General features: G+C 38.2%; 1 protein-coding gene across 1 annotated transcript in view; it reads right to left on the reverse strand.

Moving 5' to 3' along the window:
• Positions 1–13,824, reverse strand: part of CDH18 (cadherin 18) — a 974,018-nt gene that overhangs the window by 584,554 nt on the left and 375,640 nt on the right. The window contains exon 3 of the mRNA XM_089313132.1: positions 7,731–7,805. The gene's annotated coding sequence lies outside the window, so the exon portion shown is untranslated. The remainder of the gene's footprint in view (positions 1–7,730; positions 7,806–13,824) is intronic.

Raw genomic sequence — 13,824 nt, forward strand, 5'->3', positions numbered from 1 at the left:
CACCTTCCACTGCCTTTCAAGATGCTTTTGCAGGAGGCTGACTCAGAAGCAGAGCAGCTGGAACTGGACTAGCACTCCAATATCGGATGCTGGCATTGCAAATGGCCCCTTAACCCTCTGACACGATGCCAACCTTGAGATGGTGTTTTGTCAGACTTAATTTCTCAAAATATACCTGCTTCTGAACTGCACATGATCTGTTTCTGCTAGCATGTCTAAGATCATTTGTTTTAATCATTTTAAAATTTATTTATTAATTTTTATATTTATTTGCAGTGCAGAAAGGGAGAGAGAGAAAGATCTTCCATCTACTGGTTTATTCATCAAATGCCCTCATGAGCCAAGGCTGGGCCATGTTGATGCCAGGGGCCAAGAACTCAGTCTGAGTCTCCCATGTGAGTGACAAGGACCCAAGTGTGCGAGCTGTCACCTACTACCTCCCAGAACACACATCAGCAGCAAGCTGGAACCAGAAGTAGAGCTGAAACTGAAACCCAGGCATTCATCTATGGGATTCAGGCATCCCAAATGTAGCTACACAGCTGCCCTAAATGTCTCCTCACACTGTTGTCATAAGTTTTATGTGTAAGTCTTCAAAATGCATTTAGACTAATGGTCAATTTCCTAGTCCCATTACAAAAATCTGTCCTTTGCACTAAATTAATAAAACAACTTCTATATTATATTCCATTATAAATAGTGCAATTCCTTTTTGGCTGATGTATTCTCCTTTTCCAGTTTTTTGCTGATTTGACCAGTGTATTTGTAGTATGTTCTGATTAGTTAATAAAATAATATTTCTGATAATCATTCTTCTTTGGCAAGTATTCCTGGTTATTTTCAAATATGTATCATTTAATGTATATTTAAGATGAATTTCTTTAAAGACAAAAGCTACTGTTAATTTTGCTGACAATATATTTAGTACATATATTAACTTTTGAAAAAGTTTTATGACAGTAAATTTTATATTTATTTTTATAAATTTTTAAGTTTTTTTAACTGATTCAGTATAGTTCATAGCTATAATTCTAAGAATATAATGATATACTTTTTGATACTGGAAGTCAATTTTCAAATGATTTTATCCTAATTTTATATTTTAAAATGGGAAAGGGAGTAGGATATGGGAGGGGTGTGAGTGGGAGGGAAGTTATGGGGGGGGAGCCATTGTAATCCATAAACTGTACTTTGGAAATTTATATTTACTAAATAAAAGTTAAATAAAAATAGGATTACATAAAAAATAGGATTACATAATTTATTTATGTGGTAGCTGTGCCTTTTTAAACAAAAACATATTTATTTGAAAGGTAGAGTGACAGATATAGGGAGAGAGATAAACACACTGAGGGAGGGAAGAGGAGAGTGGGAGAGACTGAAAAGAGAGACGAGACTTTTGTATCTACTGGTTCACTCTCCAAATGGCCACAGCAGCCAGGTCTAGGTCAGGCTGAAGTCAGGAGTCAGGAACTCTATCCTGGTCTCACACATGGTTGACACTGAGACCCAAGTACTTGGGCCATCTTTGGCTGCCTTCGCAGGTGCATTAGCAGGAGGCTGGAATGGAAGTAGAGAAGCAGGGACTTGAACTGGCACCCTGATTTGGGATGCTGCTGTCACAAGCAGCTGCTCAACCTACTGTATCACAATACTGGCCCCATCAATTTGTTAACTATAATTCTATTTTATTCCTACACTAAAGGTATGTGATGTATCTCCCATTGTCATTTAGAAGTAAATACTACTAAAGTATAGATAAAATAACTTTATACATATTACTAATTAAATTGTTATATGAATCTTTATTTAAATTTTCAAGTTTTCAAATGATAGATAAAAATTGTATATATGGGCTGGTGTTGTAGCTAGTGGGTTAAGTCATTGTATGTGATGCTGGCTTCCAATATGGGTGCCGGTTTGAATACCGGTGCTCCACTTTGATTCCAGCTCCCTGCTAACCTGACTGGGAAAGCAGCAGCAGATGATCCATGTCCTTGGGCCCGTGTACCCACACAGGAGACCTGGGTGAAGCACCTGGCAGACATTTGGGAGTGGATCAATAGATTGAAGATCTGTCTCTGTCTGTCTGTCTGTCTCTGTGTGTGTGTGTGTGTGTGTGTGTGTCTCCTTCTCTAACTCTGCTTTTCAGACAAATAAATACATCAAAATAAATGAATAGAAAAATGCGGCAGGGAAGGCTCTCTAAAAAATAAAAAAGTTTGTGTATATCCAAGTTACATTATATGATGTTTTATTATGTGTATACATTTATGCTAGGATTACCATAATCAAAGTGATAAGCCCACTACTACTCAAGTGCCCATTTAGAGCCCTAGAACTTGGATACTTCCTTTAAAAAAAATCTATCTATTTATTTATTTGAAAGGTAGAAATCTGAGAGAAAGGGGAGGGACGGAAAATCTCGCACTCAGCTAATTTACTCCCACAAATGTCCACAAAGAGCCAGAGCTGATGCAGTCCAAAGCTAGGAGCCAGAACTTCACCCAGGTCTCCCTTGTGGGTGGCAGAGGCCCAAGCACTTGAACCATGGCCCAATGCCATCCTAGGCATAGTAGGAGGGGGATAGACTGGAAATAGAGGAGCTGGCACTCAAACTGTCACTCTGATATGGGATGCCAGTGTTGCAAGTGGCTGTGCCACAGCTCTAGCCCCAAACTTGTTTATTTTCTAACTGAACATCTGTACCCTTTGACCAGTATCTCCTAATTTGCCAGTCACGTCAACCTCGGACATTCTACTCTCTACTTTTATGAGTTCATTTTTATATATGTTAAAAATGTTTTATGGTTGAAACAGATATGCATGAGCAATCATACAGTCAACAAAAGTAATTTATTTATAAATCTTTGCATTAACTATTTTAATATAGCAAAACAGTAGAATTTCAAAGAATATGTGATATAGTACTGAAATTAACATTGAAATCTTTGTATAGTTCCTCATTTTTATTTTTATTTTATTTTTGTTTATTTTACAGGTAGAGTTATAGACAGTGAGAAAGAGAGAGATAGGTCTTCCTTCTGTTGGTTCACTTTCCAAATGGCTGCTATGGCTGGCGCTGCACTGATCCAAAGCTAGAGGCCAGTTGCTTCTTCCTGGTCTCCCATGTGGGTGCAGGGGCCCAAGCACTTGGGCCATCCTCCACTGTCCTCCCGGGCCACAGCAGAGAGCTGGACTGGAAGAGGAGCAACAGGGACTAGAACCCAGCATCCATATGGGATGCCAGTGCTGCAGGCGGAGGATTAACCAAGTGAGCCATGGCGCCGGCCCTCCTTATTTTAAATATTTAGTGTTTGGAGTGACTTTATTGAGATAAAAACAAAGTATATTTATTACATGAAACAGAGGTTATTGTTATACTTGCCCACAAATATCACAGGATATAAAAAAGTGAGCCATTTTTATTCTTTTGTGAGCCATTTTTATTCTTCTATTTTGAAGATCTATTTTATTTATTTGAAAAACCGAGTTACAGAGAGATGCAGATATGGAGAGAGAGAGAGGTCTTCCATTCGCTATTTCACTCCTCAAGTGGTCCCAACAGCTGATCCAAAGCCAGGATCCAGAAGCCTCCTAGAGGTATCCTATGTGGATGTAGGATGGCCCAAGTCAGGCTATCCTATGCTGCTTTCCCAGGTGCATTAGCAGGGAGCTAGATCAGAAGTCGAGCAGTTGGGCCTCTAACTGGTCCCATATGGGATGCAGGCAGAAGAGGCTGAGGCTTTAATCCCATGCCCCACTGCACAGGCCCCAAACCTTTTTTATTCTTAAAACAATTAGCTGCAGATGTTGAATTTGATCAACACTATGTTAATCTCTTCTGATTCTAAAATTCCATCATAGTCATTCTTATCAAGTAAGATAGTATCCTAAGTTTTCAATGCTAGAGATATAACTTTAAAAAGAACAGATCGACACAATATATATTTTGCAGATGAAACTAAATTTCATCAAATATTTAGAGAGAAACATAAATGCAATCAACATTTAGATACTTGGAAAGATGTTGATATTTAGCTAAAATGTTCAATCTTCATCCAGATGTCTGGCAGCATATAAGGAAAACAAAACACTTTGTGAATAAACATAAGCTCAATTACACCAAAATGCCATTTTTCCACTGATTTCCAATTTTCTTTCTAAGAGAGGACATAATCATAGGTTGGTTATTGTAGAGATTAACAATCCTGGCTTCCAAGAAGAGAATAATATAGTACATTCATTAGTCATTTCAGTGCATATGCCATTTTAACAAAGACTGAATTAGGTGACCAGGAAAGTTTTAGCTTTATGCCTATTACAACAGACATTTTGACATAACCCAAAATAAAGCTTATGATGATCTACCAAGGGCATATTAACACTTACTAAAAAACATTTCCACTGAAAGTTCACTTTAAATTATTTTCAGGATGAAACTGTTGTTACCTATTCTTACCTTTCTATCTACAAAAATAAAATATTGACAGAAATATTATTAATCTTGATTTTAAGACATATTTCTAACATCATTGTCCATACAACATGATTCATAAATTTCTTACTAAAGGAATAAATAACTTCTATGTATCAAATAATGAGAACATTTCCATTAAGTTAAAATGTAAAATAGGGTTTTGTGTTGAATAAACAAGTTTTTCTTAATTTTCTAATGAAATAGAAAATTTTGTTATCTGCTTATTTAAAATAATTTTAACTCAAGAAAATATTTAACTCTTTTTGCTGTTTTCTCTAATGCTCAATATCTGTTGCTGTGAAGAGAAAATCCTATTCCATATATCATGCACACCCCACATTTAAGTGCCTGGGTTCAAGTTCCAGCTCTGCTCCCAATTCCAGCTTCCTGCTAATGCATACCCTGGGAGGACCTGTATGATGGCTTAAAGACATGGATCCCTGCTACCCATGTGGAGACCCAGACTGAGTTCCTGTCTTCTAGCTGGTACCTGGCCCAGACCAAACTGCTGTGGCCAATTAGTGTTATAGGAGGTGGGATGTATATCTCTCTTCTCTCTCTTTCAAATAAATACAAAGTCAATTTAAAATTTTTTTAAAAAATTTCCCTCAAAGATTTTATTGTTCACTACTCTCATACATATTGCTTTTGGTAAAAATTGTGATCACATGTTGATTAGATGCTTATGGTAGAGGTTAAATTTACAACATCTACAATCAGCCCTAGGTTGAGTGTTTTCTGTCCATCCAGAACTATCTCTGAGCTCCATTCTCCCTGGTTGCTGATCATTCTCTAGCCCATCATGGGACTTAGTACTCTAGTGTGTTGCATGACACCACAACCCTACCAGGAACTTTTTTGTATTGACATCTACCTGCCACTCACTTGATAGGATGAATTATATTTTGTAGCTTAACACTTTCCAAATGCTACATTTTTTATTGTATCTTTCATGGGTGGAGTAAAAATAACATGACTTACTACCCATAATCTGATAAATATTTTGCCTGTAATAGGAGTGGCACTATTAAAGGACAAAATTCCAGGCTGTTGCAGCTAAGAATGGCTGACAGCTTGAAAAGGCTGATGAACAATGATGTTATGTAACAACTCTCTCTTTTAAGTGCATCTCAGGGTGCTATGTCAACCTTCCCGTACAACACAGATTAAAATCCAAAAAGGAATGAATCTGCCAGTATGCTCAGGCACCTGCCAAAGACAGATCTGCAGATGCGTAAGAGAGTCTGCTAATTTCCACCTTAGCTACAACCTGCAAAGCATCCAACTAGGAATGTTAACAACTGAGTCTATGGAAATGCAAGAGGTAATGACTACTTCAAGTAAATTATATTTATCACAGAAAACAAGACTGTGACATCCCAGCAGTTTGCATTCCATGTCTCAAGCACAAAGGAAAACACAGCACCAGTTTAAATCACAAATGAAGATCCATAATAAACAAAAAGTCAATATAGTAATAGAAGAGCTGTATTATAGAAACAACTCGGTAGAATCTCCCTTTATTGGGGGTCACTATATTTTCTATCAATTAGAATGAATTAGAAGTAAACTTAAGAAACATGTCGGGGCCGGCGCCAGCATCCCATATGGACGCCGAGTTCTAGTCCTGGCTGCTCCTCTTCCAGTCTAGCTCTCCACTGTGGCCCGGGAGGGCAGTGGAGGATGTCCCAAGTGCTTGGGCCCTGCACCCACAAGGGAGACCAGGAGGAGGCTCCTGGCTCCTGGCTTCGGATCAGCACAGCACTGGCCATGGCGGCCATTTGGGGAGTGAACCGACGGAAGGAAGACCTTTCTCTCTGTGTCCCTCTCTCACTGTTTAATTCTATTTGTCAAAAAAAAAAAAAAAAAAAAGAAAAGAAAAGAAAAGAAAAGAAAGAAAGAAACATGTTGATGCTATATTCAGGTATTACTGGCCATTTGTATGGGGGAAAAGGGGTACATGTGTTTGTGTGTATTGAACTGAATGTGAGGAATGTGCTTGTGTCAACAATGAGGGACACTGAACTACGTGCTCTTTGCTCCTCATTTCCCTATGGACTGTGATTCCCAAGGCTTTGCCTTGTTCACCAGTTTCTAAGAGGCTCCCCAATTTAATCCATGAATGCTTTACCAAGATTAACTGCTGGAGCTGAGCAAGAAGAAGCATACTATCTGCCACAGATTAGCTTGAGATGCAAAGAGTTGAGGACCAGAGGGTGACACTGGTTAGAACATGATCCAGACTAAGGCAGAAAAAAGACAGTTAGGGGTTTCCAACATCAGCAACTACACACCTGGTTCTGAGAGGCTGGGACTCTCTTTCCTCCTCATCAATCACTTACCTGCACTCACCTTTGACTCTAAGCAGACACCAATTTACAGATGTCACCCAACATACACACACCAAAAAATTGGACGAAGAAGAAGGAAGGCTGGGAGAGTAGGCTCATGGGAATTGTGGGAAGTAGGTGGAGATAGAAAAGGATCTTTGAACAATCACAATGTCAAAATTATTTAATTTAGCTGAAAGGAGAGGTTATAATAGAAACCACCTGTGACTAAATACTAATTAAACAAGGGAAATATTCCTTCCCACAGACTTTTTGTTCTTTCATCAGTTCTTAACTAATCAGCTTTCTTGTCATGTAGTATTCTCAAACACAACATACATAAACAGAACAGAGAGGTTCTGCATGCTTCTAAGAACTGCCTCAAGAATATTGTTACAAATTAACATATTTAGTCAAAATGCTGGTACCATGGTGCTCATTTCAATAACTCATTGCCTCAGAAATAGCTTTTGAGCAAATCCCATGCCTATTTTGCTGTGTCATGTGTCCATTCATTACAGGCAAGTGTTCCTTGTAATAGCCATCAAATTATTGTTTTTTTAAGTAACAAATGGAAATATGTCTTTTTAGCTCTCTGATTTTGCAATAGATAATAGCAGGGCTCTGTTTGCTTGAAATGCTTTCAGATAGCCTTCTCTGAAGTTAATCAGATTCTGACATCATTGGCCAGAAGGGTTTATAAAATTAACATTTGTAATTGCATTTTGAGAGAAGATTGCAAAACACCATGTATGGAGTCAGTGAATGATAAACACCTTCAGCTGAATAGTTGTGGAATAATATAAATTGTAATGAGTATTATGTACAGGGGAATAAAGACAAAGAACATTTTAGAAAAGTAAATGTTAACATGTTTTAGTATTACTGTAGAGACTGAAAATTAAGTTGTGTAGACTTACCTCTGCTTTGGTTCCCCACGAGTCAGTCTGAGACCTTGCCTTTTCTGGGTTCTCTCTTATGAATAGTTAAAAATCCTGGAAGCAAATTAGAATCATCTGGCTTACTTTAAAGTGAGTGCTCAATTCTCACTAGTCTCTAAGGCACAAGTGGTTTCATATGAGATAGGAAGGGCATGAGTATTTTTAGATAAAGCTCATGCTTGCATATACAAATAAGTATGCCTAGAAGTATAATATCACATGTAAAGTATTACATAGGCAGTTACTTCAAAAAGTTTATAGAAAATGGAATTAAAAGACAAATTTCTTTTGGTGCTAAAATTTTTGAACTGCAAAAACTTCCTGGAAATATGTTTTATAATAATAATATTCAAGGCTTTCAAAACAGTACCATTCTAACTTCACCACTGTTCCAATCTGTTCCCTTACCTTGCTGCCCAGAGGCTTTGAAAGTACAACTCCAATGCCTGGGGTACCCTGACCCTAGATCTCTAAATGGGAAACTCTTTTATTTCTTGATCTTGATTTTAAAAAAAATCATTTTTGGGGCCAGCGCTGTGGCACAGTGTATTAACATCCTGGCCTGAAGCACCGGCATCCCATATGGACACCAGCTCAAGACCCGGCTGCTCCACTTCTGATCCAGCTCTCTGCTATGGCCAGGGAAAGCAGTGGAAGATGGCACAAGTCCTTGGGCCCCTGCACCCACGTGGGAGACCCGGAAGAAGCACTTTGCTACTGGCTTCAGATTGGTGCCGCTCCAGCCTTTACAGCCAATTGGGGAGTAAATAATCAGATGGAAGACCTCTCTCTCTCTCTCTCTTTCTCCCTCTCTCTGCCTCTCCTCTCTCTGTGTAACTCTGACTTTCAAATAAATAAATAAATCTTTAAAAATTTATTGTTATGTCTTTGATAGGCAGAGAAACAGAAATATCTTCCGTTGGCTGATTTACTTCCCCAATTTTGGTAAAGGACAGTACTAGGCCAGGCTGAAGCCAGGCGCCTAGAACTCAATCAAGGTCTTCCACATTGGGTAGGCCAATCAAAGGCCCCAAGGGATCACAAACCAGGAGGAGAGAGGATTCATTATTCCTAGTCTTTCTGCTTTGCTATGGTCCTTCCTTCTCTACAAGTTTCAAAGTGGACTCCATCTCCACATCTCATACCCCCTAAGCTTTCATAATATTTTGGTCCCTCTTCTCCCTTCAGAGTAGCAAAAAATTACCCCTGGGGATGGTTCTTCTTAGCGATTTTAAGGTTTCCTCACATTCCTACTGGTTTTCTTAACTCTGCATATGCCTCTTCAAATAATTACTTCATTGATTGCTTTAAATTAAATACTTTCAAATTTAGCATCTATAATCCTCACAGATATGCAGATGCTCAGTGAAGAACTTATTGAGTGAAAGAATAAGACCTTAAAAATCCCCTTATGTGTTGAGTAGATTATGTAATATTTTATAAAAATTTTATATTTATTTATTTGAGAGCAATGGAAAGATAGGTGAAAGTGAAAGAGAGGGATGGGAGGAGAGATGGAGAGGGAGGATGAGAGAGAAAAACAGAGGAAGAGATGGACAAAGAGATGGAGAGAGAAAGTAAAGGCGAAGGAGAGACAGGGATGGTGGATCAGATGGAGAGAGCGAGCTCTCATCCACTGGTTTACTGTGCAAAAACTTGCAACAGCTGAAACTGGGCCAGGGAATACTTGGAGCCAGGAACACAATACAGATTTCTTATCAGAGTGGCTGGAATTCAATTTATTCAGTCACACCACTGCCTCCTCCCAGGGTTTGTATTCAGAGGAAGCTGGAGTTGGGAGCTGGAGCCAGGAATCTAACTTAGGAATTCTCATGTGAGTCTTGACCAACTTAATGACTGTGTTAAACTGAGGGCCCACATTTCCTATTTCATAATAATTTATACTATTGACAAAATATAAGTTGCACATTCCAAATTATATGAACTAAAATAAAATGTGTTGAGTCAGGTTGCCATATTTATTAGTTAGTGGTGGTTATTTGTAATTTTTGCTTGTTTTACTGTATATTTTTCCTTGAAAGACAATATCACTGCCATATCTGCCTTATGAAATTTTTCCTTATATATATGGGAACTATGAAGACATGACTGTAATACACAATAATTTATCTATATAAGGAATTAACTTGAGAATGCACTTGCAACAACATGCAATAATAAGTTAGATAATGAAGCTAATATAACACTATAGAAATCATTCATAAACTAATTTGATATTGCAAAAATCATCCACAAAAATGAATATGAACTTTTTATTTGTATAAAATCACTTTTTAAAAATTTACTTATTTGAAAGGCAGAGAGGAACACACACACATGCACACACACAGATATCTTCTACTTGCTTATTTACTTCCCAAATGGCTGAAGCTGGAAGCTCCTATAGATATGTCAGAGACTAATGCACTTGGTCCATCAGCAACTGCTTTCCCAGGGGCTTTAGCAAAGATCTGGATTGGAATCAGAGCAACTCAGACTCAAACAGGTGCTCAAATGGGATATCAACTACGCAAACAATGGCTTAACCCAGTGAGCTGCAAACCCAGCCCCCTCAACTCAGTTTTTTATTATATTAACATATGAAATAAATTCCTATTGATAAATTGGGCCCCATTGTTTATAGTTTCTGAATAACATCTAATTGAAAAACAGCAATTACATTGTTTTTGTATTTGTGATTTCCACTGGCAGAGGTGAATTTCTTAAATGATCAGCCTATCCTCTTTGCTGTAAATGACTCAAGATACCTAAGAAGGTGTCCTTTTGGTGCTCAGGTTAAAGCACTACTTGGGATACTTCGTCTCATATCAGAGTGCCTGAGTTCAAATCCTGACTGTTCTTCTGTTTCCAACTTTCTGCTAATGTGTATCCTGGGAGGCATCAAGTGATGGCAAAAAGACTTGTTCCTGCCACCCATATTGGAGACCTGGATTGAATTTCTGGCTCCTGGATTTATGCTAGCCCAGGTCTGCCTGTTGCAGGTATCAGGGGAAGTGAACCAGTAGATGGAAACTCACATGACTATAATAAATAATATATATATATATATATATATTTAAACCAAAAGACTCAGTTCTTTTTTGATTTATATATATTCTTCATCCAACTTATATTAGCTCCCTAGGCAGCAGAAACACACTAGGAAAGATTGAGTGGCTCAAACAACAGAAATTAATTTTCCCATTTTCTCATTGCTCTAGTGACTGGAAGTCCCAGCTAAAGGTGTTGGCAGGTTAGGTTGCTCCTGAGACCGATCTTTTTCTCGTGCTGATGGATCTCCTCTCTGTGTCCTCACATGGCCTTTTCTCTGTGCACTTGCTGTTGTGGCATCTCTTCTTTTACAAGAACAGTGACTTGATCCTTGTTTCAGTGCCCTCATATTTTCGTCCCCAATCTGTGCATGCATTCCTGCCTGTACCCTAATATCTTCTTCACATAAAGACACCAGCTCTACTGGATTCAGATCGACACAGATGGCCTCAATTCACCTTAATTATTTCTTTAAAGGCCCTATCTCCAAACACTGTCATATTCTGAGAATCTGGAGATTAGGACTTCCTTGTATGAATTTGCAGGAGACAGTTCACCCTATAGCACCTACCATGTCAATTTAATCACATAATCTTTCCACTTCTTTTATCTAACTCTTTCTCCCAGGTCCATGGACTCAATTTAAGTAACAGTCATCCCTTGACATGATAAGTCTCTAGTTCCCCTGCCCATCTCAGTCTGCACACTGGATTAGCCTAAAGAACACCTTACCAAGGGTGTCTTCCCTGCCTGAGCCTATCTTTGGTTCCTTCTCTTCATGGTTCTCATAAATGTTTGCCCTTCTGTGGTTCTCAGCCTTATCATATGTCACAGTTCGTAGGGTGCCAGTGCAGTGATCTCTCTGACTGGTGGACTCAGATTGCCAGGTTCAAAGCCACCAACTAGATAGGGAACCCTTAGGATACTTATTCAAACTGCCTGGATTCAATTTCTTCTTACATATAGGGAGTTCACAGTTTCCTAAGATGGATATATTATGCATAAACTGAGTAAAACATATTCTAATTGATTAAAACAGCACCTTGTACTGGGTAATTTGTGAGCTTTTATAATTCATTAAATTTTCACTCTACCTTCATGCGCTGGTACCTTCAGGAAACCAAGAACCTGGTTAGCTGTGTTCACTAGTATATCCCTAACACTTAATAGAAGGCTTATATACATTAAGCTTCCAACATATATCATCGGCCTAAACAATGGTACAGTGTAGATAATACAGTTCTTTATAATTGCAATGGGAATACCAATTGAGTCTGACCCTAAAAACAACACTGAAGAAAGTGATGTTGATAAGAAATGTTTGGCTTTAGAGGGCTCCTACTGAAAAAATATTTTGGGGAGACACACAGTCACCTTGATTCAAAGAACACTGCATTATTTGCAATGTACAGAGGGCAAAGACAGAAACATCAGTTCCAGCAGGCATACTGGCAAGAAGAGCAGAGATTCAAGCATAAAAAAACCAGCTGAGTTGATAAAGGCTCCATATTTGAGACAAAAGACTTAGTTGTCAACACTGCATGCCTAAATGCAGTGAAGTAGAGCTAAGGGAGCATGGTGAGTGCCAGTGGTGAAGCAGCAGCCAAAGTACCTGGCAGACTAACAAAGTATCTGGCAGACTAACAAATACCTGCTCAACAGTGGCTTTCCTGCACACCTCATCAAGCCAGGTCTGATCTAAGTCAGTGGATATTAAAAGTTGGGAGATACAACCTTTCTTGGATTTCTTATTTCTTAGCATCCTACTTTATGAGGCAGTTGGCTCTGGGTTTTTGTTTTGTTTTGCAACAATAAAAGACTTTTTTTCTGGAAGACTTGATTCTTCCTTTCCTGCTTTGCCTCTTTCTAAGTGTGAAAAGGATTTTGAATAATAGACCTTTCTTTAGAATAATAATATAAAAACACTAAAGGTTTGAGGTTAAGTTGATTTCTAGGCACTTAGAAACTGGAAATAATGTCGCTTGAAATGTAGCAATTATGTTACATGTTAGATGTAAAGCAGCACATATTATTTAATATTATAAAATAACATAGATTGGAATTATCACTAAGAGGAAGAAAGAGAGAAAGAGAGAGAGTAGAGTAACAAACAGGTGTATTTACTCTCAACATTCAGCATTTCTCTGTCTGGGATTGTCACCTAAATGCTTTTTAAAATCATAAAGAAAATAATCATTTGCCCAACTTTGAAGCCAAGAATTGCTTCATTTCCTCCTCTGTGGGTCCAACATTGTAATATTTGTCCACTAAAATAGATAACATACAAAAATTAATGCTTACTGACATTTTCTTAGTAAATTTGGTTCATTTAATTATATAATTGATAGTCAGGGCTTACACTTTCTGAAATATGTCCATTCATAAAAATGTGTGTTTTCTTGGGAGACCCAGAGGAAGCACCTGGCTCATGGCTTCGGATAGGCTCAGCTCCAGCTATTGCAGCCATCTGGGAAGTGAGTCAGCAGGTGGAAGACCTCTTTTTCTCTCTCTCTGCCTCTGCCTCTCTGTGCTCTACCTTTCAAATAAATAAATAATTTTTTAAAAAAATGTGTGTTTTATTATTGCCAAGCATTTGATCCTATTTATATGATCTCTTTAAAATTAATACCATCTGTATGTTCACTTTAACCGTTAATATAATCACTTGATGAATTCAGATGGCATTTTCACCACCACATCTAATGGGATTTGGAGTCCCATGACAAATTTTTAAAATTTACCCTTAAAGGAGAGAATGTCCAACATGGGAAGCAGTCCACATGGCAGACTCATAGAATGACAATCACTTTAAATAACACTCTGACCTCAGAATCAGCCCTTAAGGCTTCCTGGCCTGGCTGAAAGGCTTATGAGAGCATTTCAGGCATGGAAAACCAAGACACTGTGGCAAAAATGTTCTACATGAAGGATCTCTGTGAGTGATACCCCAGTGGAAAGAAGTGGTCATCAAACAAGGATATACTTTTCTCTAAAGTGAGGAGAGAACTTCCACTTTGCTTAT

This window comes from Oryctolagus cuniculus, chromosome 14, assembly GCF_051225735.1.
Source record: "Oryctolagus cuniculus isolate XC-2025 breed Fujian yellow rabbit chromosome 14, ASM5122573v1, whole genome shotgun sequence".
Lineage (NCBI taxonomy): Eukaryota > Metazoa > Chordata > Mammalia > Lagomorpha > Leporidae > Oryctolagus > Oryctolagus cuniculus.